A 13,996-nucleotide genomic window follows, 5' to 3' on the forward strand; every position below is an offset into this window, starting at 1 on the left:
CTTTGAAGTCAGAATGATTGAATATTTTAACACCCAACAGAAAGGACTTAACAAGGATCTGGGGTTCCTAGCCCATTATAAACCATAAAGCTGTATGTCTCTGTTGATCACCCCACTCCTCACCTATCCACACCCATCCTGTTAGAATATCAATGATATGCTTTGATGTCCCCATGCATACCTCCCACCCACCCCCATCCTCCCACCCTGTCAGACTGTCATAGTAATGTTTGAATGTTTTCACTTATATACACTGTCAGCTAGCACATTTGCTTATTTCCGATCTGACGAAGAAGGGCAACCTTCGAAAGCTAATCAAGAAATGTATTAAGTTATGTCCAATAAAAAAGGTATCATCTTATTTTCTTTTCCATGTTTTATTTTGTTTGATTTCTATTGATATAACTGTATACCTAATCCTCTCTGTCTCTTTCACCTTAAATATGTATTTCTCTTCCAGAATTGATGATCACCATTATGGAAAATGTAAGCCACATTGAGCCTGCAAATAGGTGGGAAAATGTGGGATACAAATGCTACAAATAAATAAATAAATATTCCTATGGGAGTCTCTAGTGTTAGCGCGCGCTAAAAATGTTAGCACGCCTACAGCATGGCTTAGTAAACAAGACCCAAAGTATTACATGCTCAGACACTATCACCCCTGGATCTTGTTCCTACTCCATGCACATCAGCCTGTCACTTCCAATCTCATGCAGCTCCTTTGGATTTCTGCACCCCAGTGCATCACCCTATATTTTTTCACATTAAAGTTTAACTGCAAAACATTAGCCCAGGCTTCTAATTTTGGTACATCGCTTCCTCAGGTGCCCACTCTGTTACCAGTCTTCGTGTCATCTGCAAAAGGGCATACATTTCCTTTCTAACCCTTTGGTAATATTGTTCACAAACCATGAGAAGGACAAAGGATGTGCATCACACATCACAGCACATAATATAATTAATTTAAATGATTCACACATCTTAAATAAAACAAAAGGTGCATTTTCTTTCATTTCTCTTGCTCTCCACTGCTTTCTACAGTGTAGATTCTTCAAAGTGGTTTTTTTTCACCATAGTAAAATGAGGCAATATGGTATGAGAAGAAAAGGAAAGCATTTTGGCTTTTTTTTTCTTTTGCTTAATGCAAGCTGACATCATGGTGAGAGAATGCTCAGTGGACTGCCACTATTCTGTTCCAGATGTTGGTGATATAGGGCTAGATACTATACATGACACCTGAAAAATCCATGTGGAGAAAAATATGCCTAGGTGTAGTCTCTAAACTACACCTACATTTTATAGAATAGGCTTAAATTTCTGCACGGTATGTAGAATACACCAAGTGCCTCTCCACGTGACCAAATTTGGTCACATCCATTTAGGCAATGTTTTACTTGGTGTAAATCCTGATGCCTATATTAGGCACAGGGCGGGTGTATTCTATAATAATGCGCATAGATTTTAGAAACGTCCATTCCACCCCTATAACCATGCCCCCTTTTCAACTATGCAATTTGAAATTTACCTGCACCATGTTACAGAATACACTTAGCAAGCTGTGTACATAAAGGTTAATTAATGCTAATTAGTGCTGCCAATTGCTTGATAACAGCCAATTAGCAGCACTGATTAGCTAGTTAACCAGTTAAGTTACGCACTTTGTTATAGAATTTGCTTCAATTTCCTCATGGAAATTAAGGTTCGATATATAGAATTTGGGGGATAGAGAATAATTTCACATATTGGTAAAGGGTTAATGAAGGTCCTGAAGATTGCAGTGATAGGATTCTGAGCCCAGGCAGTGGGAAAAAATGTTTACATGACTTCTCTGAGAAACACAAGACCTCGGAGCCTCTCTTTTCAACCCTAGGAAGTTATTTTCATTTTCCAAAGTAAGCTAATATCTTTCCGCTGGAAATTTTTGCAACTCCCAAACTTGAGTGGATTGTATCCAGAAACTCTGTGATGTATAGAGAACTAATTCTAACGGCTGCACAAAGCAGCATTATGAAATACAAATTTGAGTTTACCTGCCCAGTTATGGGTAGTGACAGCAAGATTAATTATCCCCTGCTGAGATGCGAAAGCTGGTACAATGGTGTGTCACCACTTACCAAGCAAGGACGTATTCATCACAAGTGACAAGGCTGCAGAGAATAGACATTCCTGTTGGAAATTTTTTTTTTTAATACTAATGTCGCTTGAAAACAAAGTTCTCCAAAAGCCAGATGACAGAAAAGGAAAAAGGCTCTTTAGCCAAAGTAAATGAAGGGAAGAATTCCAGCTATTTCTTTGCTGTCTTCTTTCAGAAACCTTTTCAGAGTGAGTCTGCACAGCCATTAGGGATTTGAGGAGGATCTGCTGCTTAACATGTTTGCCTATTTGCTTTAAAACAAATCCAGCTGACAACAGCAAAGGGCTTTCTTTGTCTTCCACCGCAATTTAATTTAAAGTGAACATGTTTACAAACAGTTTAACTTGTTTGGTACAAACACTCCCCTTGCATTCTTCAACTCTGTCAAATGCTAGGGGTGGAAGGGAACCTGCTGTAGCCCAAAATTAAACTTTTGAGCAACTTCATATGAATGTATTTGCTAGTTGACTTGTCTTGAAAATATTTTACAAGACTTTTTACAGTGTTTTTTGCCTCTTTTAAAAATCCTTCATCTGGTTATGAAACATTCCGTTTGCATCGCTTATACAACTAAACAAACATGACATTCATAAACAGCAAAGAAAATATCAGAAAACAATGAATACCAGATATATTGATGAATTTGATTGTGTCCTATGCAAATCTCTCCTTTTTCAGTGCTGTAGCTTTCTTTATAGGGAGTTGCACTTTCAAATTTTCATAAAGGGAAATCACACAAAATGCAGTAAAATCAACTTGAGGTTTCTTTGTCATAATAAAACTACATTCAAGTAATGACATTCTCATATCAATCCAGATTCTCTTAAGATATACAATCAATCTTTATGCATATCACTTGAATTCAGCCATACAACTGTGTAGAACATGAACCTCAGTTGTACCACACTGCATCTATTAGTTACTACTACTACTACTATTTAGCATTTCTATAGCGCTACAAGGCGTACGCAGCACTGCACAAACATAGAAGAAAGACAGTCCCTGCTCAAAGAGCTTACAATCTAATAGACAAAAAAATAAATAAAGTAAGCAAATCAAATCAATTAATGTGAACGGGAAGGAAGAGAGGAGGGTAGGTGGAGGCGAGTGGTTACAAGTGGTTACGAGTCAAAAGCAATGTTAAAGAGGTGGGCTTTCAGTCTAGATTTAAAGGTGGCCAAGGATGGGGCAAGACGTAGGGGCTCAGGAAGTTTATTCCAGGCGTAGGGTGCAGCGAGACAGAAGGCGCGAAGTCTGGAGTTGGCAGTAGTGGAGAAGGGAACAGATAAGAAGGATTTATCCATGGAGCGGAGTGCACGGGAAGGGGTGTAGGGAAGGACGAGTGTGGAGAGATACTGGGGAGCAGCAGAGTGAGTACATTTATAGGTTAGTAGAAGTTTGAACAGGATGCGAAAATGGATAGGGAGCCAGTGAAGGGTCTTGAGGAGAGGGGTAGTATGAGTAAAGCGACCCTGGCGGAAGACGAGACGGGCAGCACAGTTTTGAACCGACTGGAGAGGGGAGAGGTGACTAAGTGGGAGGCCAGCAAGAAGCAGATTGCAGTAGTCTAAACGAGAGGTGACAAGGGTGTGGATGAGGGTTTTGGTAGAGTGCTCGGAAAGAAAGGGGTGGATTTTACGGATGTTGTAAAGAAAGAAACGACAGGTCTTGGCAATCTGCTGGATATGAGCAGAGAAGGAGAGAGAAGAGTCAAAGATGACCCCAAGGTTTCGAGCTGAGGAGACAGGGAGAATGAGAGAGCCATCAACAGAAATAGAAAACGGGGGGAGTGGGGAGGTGGGTTAGTTCATATGCAGCGACTTAAGTACTCCGATCGTCATCGGCTCAATGCCCTCCACCTCCCTCAAACGGATTATCTTATTTTTTAACTTTCAATCTTACATCTAATCACTCTGAATTTTAAACATATATTAGATACTCTTCTCAAAGAAGAAAGTATTTTGTTAGTCGGCTATAGGAGTACTCTTGTTCCAACACGGCACATGAATCGCTAGATGCTTTGTCAAGGAAGTCCCCTGTAAATCTATATCCCTTAGCCTGCCGACATCATGCCACCACGGTCAAGATCACGTTTAAAATTCAGAGTGATTAAATGTATGATTGAAAGTAAAAAAATAAGATAATCCGTTTGAGGGAGGTGGAAGACATTTTTCAGTGCACCTGAAAAAAAGGCCCTCTTTTTTGACTGAAAATGGACGTGCAGCAAAATGAAAATTGACACACGTCCATTTTGGATCTGAGACCTTACCGCCACCCATTGACTTAGCAGTAAGGTCTCACACGTTAACTGGGTAGTAGTCAACAGCACGCGTACAATGATGATTACTGCCCAGTTAGCTCCGACTGCCAGAAATTTTCCAACGCATATAGTGGGTGAGCGTAAAAAATGAAATTACCGTCCAGGCCACTTGGTAGCCAGGCAATAGTTCCAAATTGGTGCAGCTTAGTATAAGGGCCCCTAAATTCATTGTATTGTGAATGTTAGTTTTGGGTTTTTGTTTTGATAAGCCCATCTAATAATATGTAATAGTGGATTAATAATATTTCATTTTGCTTGAAAAATATATTATATTAGTTTTGTCAGTAAGAATCTCCTACATTTAGAAGTTGTTTGTTGCATTAATTAATTTGTTATTAAGGCAGGGTCTCCTTTCACAGTTTACTCTGTAACATACAAATGATTTGTCATACATAATGTTATTTCTATATCAGTAGAATATTTTTTGTAATAAGAGTGTTTTAGGAATGTGAAGTTTGTATAAGTTTATGACAAATCATTATTCCTATAATCAGTTATAATTGATAGTATTGCTTTATAGCATTGTTTTTCAGTGATCAGATGTTTAATAGATATTGATTTTTTTTTAGGATTATTATTGGGATACATCTATCAGATACAACCTTACTATTTGGAGATCGAATAAGGCTACAAAATATGTCCAATTTTTTGTTTATAATTGCATTTGCTATAGGAGATTTATGATGTATTAGATTATTTTCATTTACATCCTGATGAATAAGCTAAGGAAGAGAAACCAGGATTTTTATATCTTGGTTTAATAAGATATAGATCTCTAAGACCCCCCCCCCCCCCCAAACTGCTCTCTGGCCCTCAACTGGCTTAGGAAGGACCACAATATAATCATGATTTAGTTCCCCCCTCAATTCCCTGGTATTATGGCCATCAGGCTTATTTACGAAACAGAAGGGCGCCCATCTTTCGACACAAATCGCAAGATGGGCGTCCTTCTCAAAGGGTCACCCAAATCGGTATAATGGAAAGCCGCTTATGGGCATCCCCAACTGCTTTCCGTCGTGGGGATGACCAAAGTTCCCAGGGGCGTGTTGGAGGCGTAGTGAAGGCGGGACTTGGGCATGCCTAACACATGGGCATCCTCGACCCATAATGGAAAAAAAGGACGTCCCTGACGAACACTTGGATGACTTTACCTGGTCCTTTTTTTCTTATGACCAAGCCACAAAAAGGTGCCCGAACTGACCAGATGACCACCGGAGAGAATCGGGGATGACCTCCCCTTACTCCCCCAGTGGTCACTGACCCCCTCCCACCCTCAAAATTTTTTAAAAATATTTTTTGCCAGCCTCAAATATCATACCCAGCTCCATGACAGCAGTATGTAGGTCCCTGGAGCAGTTTTAGTGGGTGCAGTGCACTTCAAGCAGGCGGACCCAGGTCCATCCCCCTCTACCTGTTACACTTGTGGTGGTAAATGTGAGCCCTTCAAAACCCACCAGAAACCCACTGTACCCACATCTAGGTGCCCACTTCACCCATAAGGGCTATGGTAGTGGTGTACAGTTGTGGGTAGTGGGTTTTTTTTTTTTGGGGGGGGGGGGGTTGGGGGGTTCAGCACAAAGGTAAGGGAGCTATGTACCTGAGAGCTTTTTCTGAAGTCCACTGCAGTGCCCCCTAGGGTGCCTGGTTGGTGTCCTGGCATGTCAGGGGGACCAGTGCACTACGAATGCTGGCTCCTCCCATGACCAAAGGGCTTGCATTTGGTCGTTTCTGATATTGGCGTTCTTAGTTTCCATTTTCGCCAAAATTCAGAAACAACCAAGTCTAAGGATGACCATCTGTAGGGACAACCTAAATGTCAAGATTTGGGTGTCCCCGACCGTATTATCGAAATGAAAGATGGACGCCCATCTTGTTTCGATAATACAGGTTTCCCCATTCCTTCGCCAGGACGTCCTGTGAGGATGTCCTCAGGAAAACTTGGGTGCCCTTTTCGATTATGCCCCTCCATGTTTCCTGCACAATTTTATAAAACTCTGTCCCTAAACACTCTGGGCCTGGTGTTTTGGCCATTTAAATCCACATAATAATTTGAGGCCTATCAATTGAAAACAGTGGATTGAAGCCGTGACAGCAGAAAAAAAAACAGAAAAAGCAGAAATAATAAATATGTTAGCTGATTCATGAAAATAGGAAGCGGCGGAAGAAAGTGGAAACTGCTTCTCTGTGAATGATGTTGGAGTCTGTTGCTGATTGCTCCTGATGAAGCTTGTTTGTATAACGGCAGCACTCTGTTGAGCAGATCTGAATATATCTTTTTGCCAGAAAAGTGGTTCCTATTTCTTATTTTAACAGGTGAACCTCAATCACTTCTTCCAGCCACCCTTATCAGATATGTTGCCAAGCCAACAGAAGCTCAGCTCTCAGCAAATTCCAAGGACCTGCGCTGCTGGCCACAACGGAACTCTGGGACAACTCAGGTAATTTTATTTAATTTATTAACCCCTAGGTTACAGTAGGTGCCCCCCTTCACCCCTTAGGGCTATGGTAGTGGTGTACAGTTGTGGGGAGTGGGTTGGGGGGGGTTGGGGGGTTCAGCACTGAAGGTAAGGGAGCTATGCACCTGGGATCATTTTGTGAAGTCCACTGCAGTGCCCCCTTGGGCACCCAGTTTGTGTCCTGGCATGTCAGGGGGACCAGTGCACTACGAATGCTGGCTCCTCCCATGACCAAATGAGTTGGATTTGGTGGTTTTTGAGATGGGTGTCCTCGGTTTCCATTATCGCTGAAAACCGGGGACGACCATCTCTAAGGATGACCTAAGGACAACCATCTCTAAAGTCGACCTAAATGTTGAGATTTGGGCGTCCCTGACCGTATTATTGAAATGAAAGATGGACGCCCATCTTGTTTCGATAATAGCGGTTTCCCCGCCCCTTCGCCGGGACGTCCTTAGAGATGGGCGCCTTTAGAGATGGTCATCCCCGTTCAATTATGCCCCTCCATGAGTCCTCCCAGAATGTGTATTACCTGCTGTGCTCAATATTTAAATACAACCTGGCCAGGTGTACCCACGACCCTGCCATAATTGTTTTCTTTTTAAGTTGAGTACCTCCAATCATTTTGAAAAGTTGGCTCCTATAGGACTGCCCCTAACATGCATCGAACATGCATCCACCATAGACATCCAAATAGTGCACCACCAATACTTCCATGTTTATCATTCATCGTTTATTGAATTTGGTATACTGCCCTTTCTGAATAACAAATTAAAGCATTTTACAAAACTGAGAATAAAAGATAAGAAAGGAAATCCATTATAAATAGGAAAATAAAAACAATCAATGAAAAGTGTCATACAAACTTAAAATAGAAGTTGCTGGTCTGTGGCTGCCAGCTGGCCCTGTCCAAAGATAACCCATATCAGCAGCAAAAAATTGTATTTATTTATTAGGATTTATTTACCGTATTTTTAAGGAATTCACTCAATGCGGTGTACAGCAAAAATAAGTCAAACATAAGCAATAGATAATTACAGAAGTAAAAATATTCAAACAACAATACAAAGTATGGCATAGTTTGCTACATTACAATGCCAACAATGCCGCTTTGATTCTCTGGTTGAAAAAAGTGGGATATAAATGCTGGTTTGGATTGGAACATTTACCACTATCATTTACCAATATGCTTATGTTTATTGCAGACTTGATATACCGCCTTTCACAAACAATTTTGGTGGTGCACAATACCTACAAATAAAAGAAGAAGGAACGCCAATATCAAAATAGGACAGAAGTCACACAGTTTAGAAAAGAAAAGGAAAGATTAAATCAAGATGGGATGGGGAAAAAGAGACGGCCAATTGCCTACTAGCCATTCCTCCTCCAATCAAAAATGAGTAGATTAGGGAAATGCCTGAGAAAACAGATGGGCTTTCAGAAGAGCATGAAAATGGTGAAAAGAGAACCTTGACCTCAGAGAGAGTAGTACAGCGTTCCAGAGAGAAGGAGCTAAACAGAAAAAAGCAGAGGCGCGCATAGTGCTAAGTTGAGAACCATGAACAGAAGGCACCGATAAGCGGTAATCCAATGTGGAATGAAGCTTGCGGGTAGGACAGTAAGGTGTAATAAGATTGGCTAAGTACAGAGGGGAACCCAGACGTAATACTTTGAAAGTAATGGTAAGGATTTTATGAATGTTCCTGTATTTGGTAGGAAGACAATGGTGCTCTTTTAAAAGAGGTGTCACACGGTCGTAACAGCATGCATGTGAAAGAATAAGGATGGCAGTATCCTGTACTGTCTGTAACTTATGGAGAGAGATGTCTGCAAGACCCATATAAATAAATGTTACCGTAGTCCAGTTTCGTAGCAGCCAGAGCATATAGTAAGGTGGCACAACTTTCATTACTCAGAAATGGGCGGAGAGAGCAAATTTGATGCAAAGAATAGAAACATTTTTTTTGTTATATTTGTACCCCGTGCTTTCCCACTCATGGCAGGCTCAATGCGGCTTACATGGGGCAATGGAGGATTAAGTGACTTGCCCAGAGTCACAAGGAGCTGCCTGTGCCTGAAGTGGGAATTGAACTCAGATCCTCAGTTCCCCAGGACCATTTCCTAACAGTTGTAGAGATATGTGTAGAGAAAGTTAATATGATATCAAAGAGAACTCCCAGATTTTTCATGGAATCCAGTAAATAGATAGGAACAGAATCAATAACTAATGCAACAGAAGGTGCAGAACGGTGTCCAGTAAGCCAAATTGCTGACGTTTTTTGCTGATGTACTTCAGTAGCACTGCGAGACTGCAGCTAGAGGTCATGGCACCAATTTTAAAGGGGAAGCCACATTGGGGAGCAGTGAGTGGGAATCATTCTTGTGCTTTCTCCACTAGATCATCAGAGATTGGAAAGGTAGGACTGGGGAGGCCTACAGGGGGTGGGGGGAACCTTGGGTATGCAGATGCTGTTCTGGGGGGGGTAATAATTTGATTATTATTTATTGATTTTTATTTGATTTACTTGTTTGTTTTGTAGCTTTACCCCTGATGCAGCCTTTGGGCGAAACGTGGCCATGTCAGGTATATGTTTCCATAAACTGCATTTCTCTTCATTTCTATTGGTCTGCTTTATGTGTTGCTGTTCTTTATGTGGTCCTACATGCCCAGTAAACTATGCAGACACTGGCACTCAATATTGCTGGCACCTGCATAATTCCCATTTCCTCCCAGATTCCAACTCCGGAATGCTCCTCTCCTGCCCAGATTTGATATGGCTGGTTAGTGCTGATAATCAGGGGCACTGCCTGGTTAAGTACTGCTGAATATCAGTGGACTGAGAGCAATTTAAGCAGGCAAGAGCCTCTCCTGTCTGCTTAAATTGCTTTGAATATTATTATTATTATTAGAATTTGAATATCAGGCCCTCAGGTTTTTTCACTTGCTGCTGTTTGAATTTGCACAACTTTAAGTTATTTTGTAGAGAATTCACTATATATTTTTCCCCTAAGTAGAAAGTCTTTGTGGCATATGTTGAAAGTTAGTGATATTTTAAAGAAAAAAACAGAAATGTATTTCCTCATGTTTTGATACCTCTGTGATTAAAAGTCAGGTGCCTACACATGAAAAGATCACAGCTGATGCAGATCCTTTAATTGACCAGTATCAGTTGTTCTGTCTGCAAACATACATTACAACTGTCCTAAGTTAATAGCTCTGTGACTCAGAAGAAATATTCTCTGAAAACATTTACCAACTGATGTCTATGTTAGTGGATTATGTAATCATTTGCCCACAGAGTTTCCTGTTTGCTGGGGAAACCTAGCATTCAATTAGCAGCTCAACTGTAGAGTACAAAATAATATAAAAAGAAAAAAATACTAATAATGTGTATGTCCCTTTGATGTCTCATTTTAGGGCAACAATCTATAACACAAGGTCATCTTTTCCTTTATTGTTTTAGCACAGCATAGAGGATGGTCTGTGCCATTGCAGCACAATTCTGAGGATCTGCTTGTACAAAATGTTTTGAATACAATACATAAATATTTAAATTGAGCATAAAATGCTGACTGCTATAGGCTGAATATCAACCAGCAAGTTTTTAGTGCTTTCTTGAATTTCCTGTGAGAGGATTCTAGATGGGAGCTTACAATGAAAAGAATTCCAATGATACAGTCCTAAATTTGAAAAGGCTGAGTCTCTAAAGACGCCTAAGCAGAGATGTGAGGGGGTGGTAAAGTAAGTAAGGCTGCTTGGGAAGAACATAACGAGCAAGAAGGTATATAGAAGATCAAGAGATTTGAGAGGTATGGAGGCATATCCTCATACTAAGCCTTGTTAAATCATACACAAACCATGACAGGGAGCCAATGTTCTTTCTTTAGGAGTGAGATGATAATATCTGTGGACTTTATGAATGAGTTTAGCCATGGTTGTTTGAATAAGTTGCAAGCATCAAAGTGAATTGAGAGTGAGGCCATTGTATAATGCATTCCAACAGTCAGTTTGGGACATGACTAGTGCGAGAAGCAGATTTTTTAGGTTAGCCATGGATATGAAAGATTTAACAGATCTGATCCCACGTAAAGTCAGAAAAGATGACTTTGACAACATTGTTGATTTGAGATTGAAAAGGAAAGTTGCAAGCAAAGATAATTCCCAAAACTTGTACAGTATCCTGAAATGGTAAGGTTGTGTCCTGAATGATAGGGGGGAAATGGTTACAGATCTTGGAGTTGGAAAGTGTATGGCTTCACATTTACTGTTATTCAAAAATAGACAGCTACCAAGGAAGACAGTAAAGAGAATGGAAACCAGTAAAAAAAAAACCTTGTAGAACCTCACAAGTGTTGGAGTAGAGGTTAGAAAGAATACCTCTATTAGCTACCTGAAATTTGCAATCTGAAAGATATGAAGTGAACCACTTGATAACTGTGACCTGAATTCCTGCCATTTGAAGTTGTACAAGTATGATTTACAAGGTTGAAGATTGATGAAACATCAAAGAGATATTAGGATAACTGAATTGCACTGATTCAATGCTCAACTAATTTAGTTTTTCAAAACTGCCAATATTAATTTTGTACTGTGTCCCTGCCTGCCTTGAGTGAAGTGCTCTGGTCTTCTGTAACAAGGTGGACACTTGGTCTTGGATTAGTTTTTCTGACATCATTGAAAAGAAAGCAGGTTAGAAATTGGACGGTAATAAGTATGGTCTTGTGGATCAGGGTTGTTTTTTCTTGGAATAGGAGTGATTGTTGCATGTTTCCATGCCAAAGATACATTATCAGATGCTAAGTTTTCATGAAAAAAGGGCAAAAGCAAGGATGAAAGGATTAATTAAAAAATACCGCCAGGGGTCTATCCTAGAAGATGTTGGGTTTAGAGCCAGAATCAGTTTCTTAATGCCCAGTTGAAATGTGTCTTAGAAGGTGGTCCATGATGTGATAGGTAAGTATGTTTGGGTATTAATGGGGTCGAGTTGCAAAGAGGGTGGGGAGCAGGAGCCATTTTAATACAAAACTGGAGTGGCTGTCTCTGGTGGTTCTTGCTCAGCTGGTGGTTGAACTGGAAGAGTCACCTGAAGGCCAGTAACTTTTGTCAGACATGAACGAGCTAAGGTATCTAGCTGGAATTGAGAAGTACTGTGGTGAGAAAAAAATGAAACTTGTGATAGTATAATAAACTGCTGAAACAATCTTCTAGGTTTATTAGAGGCTGTAGAGATAGAGATGCTTCTTTTAGAACATAAGCAGTGCCATACTGGGACAGACCAAAAGTCCATCAAGCCCAATATCCTGTCTCCAACAGTGGCCAATCCAGGTCACAAGAACCTGTCAAGACCCCAGACCAGTAAAACAGATTTTATGCTGCATATTCTAGAAATAAACAGTGGATTCCTCAAGTCCAGCTTAATAATGATTTAAGGACTTTTAGGAAATTATCCAAACCTTTTTTTCAACCCTGCTAAACTAACTGCTTTGACCACATTCTCTTGAAACAAATTCCAGAATTTAATTACAAATTGAGTGACGAAATAGTTTTTTCTGGTTTGTTTCAAATTTACTACTTAGTAGCTTAATTGCATCTTGCCCCCTAATCCTAGTATTTTTGGAAAAGTAAACAAGCAATTTACCTCTACCTGTTTCATTCCACTCAGTATTTTATAGACCTCTATCATATTCCCCTCCATCGTCTCTTATCCAAGCTGAAAAGCTCTAGCCACTTTAGCCTTTTCTCATAGGGAAGCCTTCCATCCCCTTTATCATTTTCAACACCCTTCTCTGTAGCTTTTATAATTCCACTACATCTTTTATGAGAAGCGGTGACCAGAATTACACACACTATTTGAGATGCCGTCCCACCATGGAGAGATAGAAAGGTATTATAACATTCTCATTTTTGTTTTTCATTCCTTTCTTAATAATTCCTAACATTCTATTTGCTTTCTTAGCCAGCACTGCACACTGAGCAGAGGGTTTCACAGTATTAACAATGTGAGCAAGTGCAAAGTGATGCATGTGGGAAAGAGGAACCTGAATTATAGCTAAGTAATGTAAGGTTCCACGTGAGGAGTCACTGACCAAGAAAGGGATCTAGGTGTCATTGTTGATGATACGTTGAAACCTTCTACTCAGTGTGCTGCGGCGGCTAAGAAAGCAAATAGAATGTTAGGAATTATTAGGAAAGGAATGGGAAAAAATGAGGATGTTATAATGCCTTTGTATCGCTTCTACTACTACTACTATTTAGCATTTCTATAGCGCTACAAGGCGTACGCAGCGCTGCACAAACATAGAAGAAAGACAGTCCCTGTTCAAAGAGCTTACAATCTAATAGATAGTCGCTTCATGGTGCGACCGCACCTCGAATATTGTGTTCAATTCTGGTCACCGCATCTCAAAAAAGATATAGTGGAATTAGAAAAGGTACAGAGAAAGGTGCCGAAAATGATAAAGGGGATAGGACGACTTCCCTATGAGGAAAGGCTAAACTGGGGCTCTTCAGCTTGGAGAAAAGACGGCTGAGGGGAGATATGATAGAGGTCTCTAAAATAATGAGTGGAGTGGAACGGGTAGACGTGAATCATTTGCTTACTCTTTCCAAAAATACTAGGACTAGGGGGCATGCAATGAAGCTACAACGTAGTAAATTTAAAATGACGGAGGAAATATTTCTTCACTCAACGTGTAATTCAACTCTGGAATTCGTTGCCAGAAAATGTGGTAAAGGCGGTTAGCTTAGCAGAGTCTAAAAAAGATTTGGACGGCTTCCTAAAGGAAAAGTCCATAGACCATTATTAAATTGAACCTGGGGAAAATCCACTACTTCTGGGAAAAGCAGCATAAAATGTTTTGTACTTATTTGGGGGATCTTGCCAGGTATTTGTCACCTGGATTGGTCACTGTTGGAAACAGGATGCTGGTCTTGATGGACCTTTGGTCTGTCCCAGTATGGCAATACTTACGTACTTATGTGCATACGATACCTATATCCTTTTCCTACGTATCATCAATGATGACACCTAGATCCTTTTCCTGGGTGGTGACCCCTAATGTGGAACCTTGCATCATGTAGCT

The 13,996-nt window shown here is 40.4% G+C and overlaps 1 long non-coding RNA gene across 1 annotated transcript; it reads left to right on the forward strand.

The window, feature by feature from the left end:
- Positions 1–626: 626 nt before the first annotated feature.
- On the forward strand, positions 627–12,354 carry LOC115460060. The gene is made up of 3 exons (XR_003940364.1): positions 627–637; positions 11,787–11,791; positions 12,271–12,354. It is a non-coding gene; the product is annotated as an uncharacterized LOC115460060 (long non-coding RNA).
- The last annotated feature ends 1,642 nt before the right edge of the window (positions 12,355–13,996 follow it).

Source organism: Microcaecilia unicolor, chromosome 1 (assembly GCF_901765095.1).
Source record: "Microcaecilia unicolor chromosome 1, aMicUni1.1, whole genome shotgun sequence".
Lineage (NCBI taxonomy): Eukaryota > Metazoa > Chordata > Amphibia > Gymnophiona > Siphonopidae > Microcaecilia > Microcaecilia unicolor.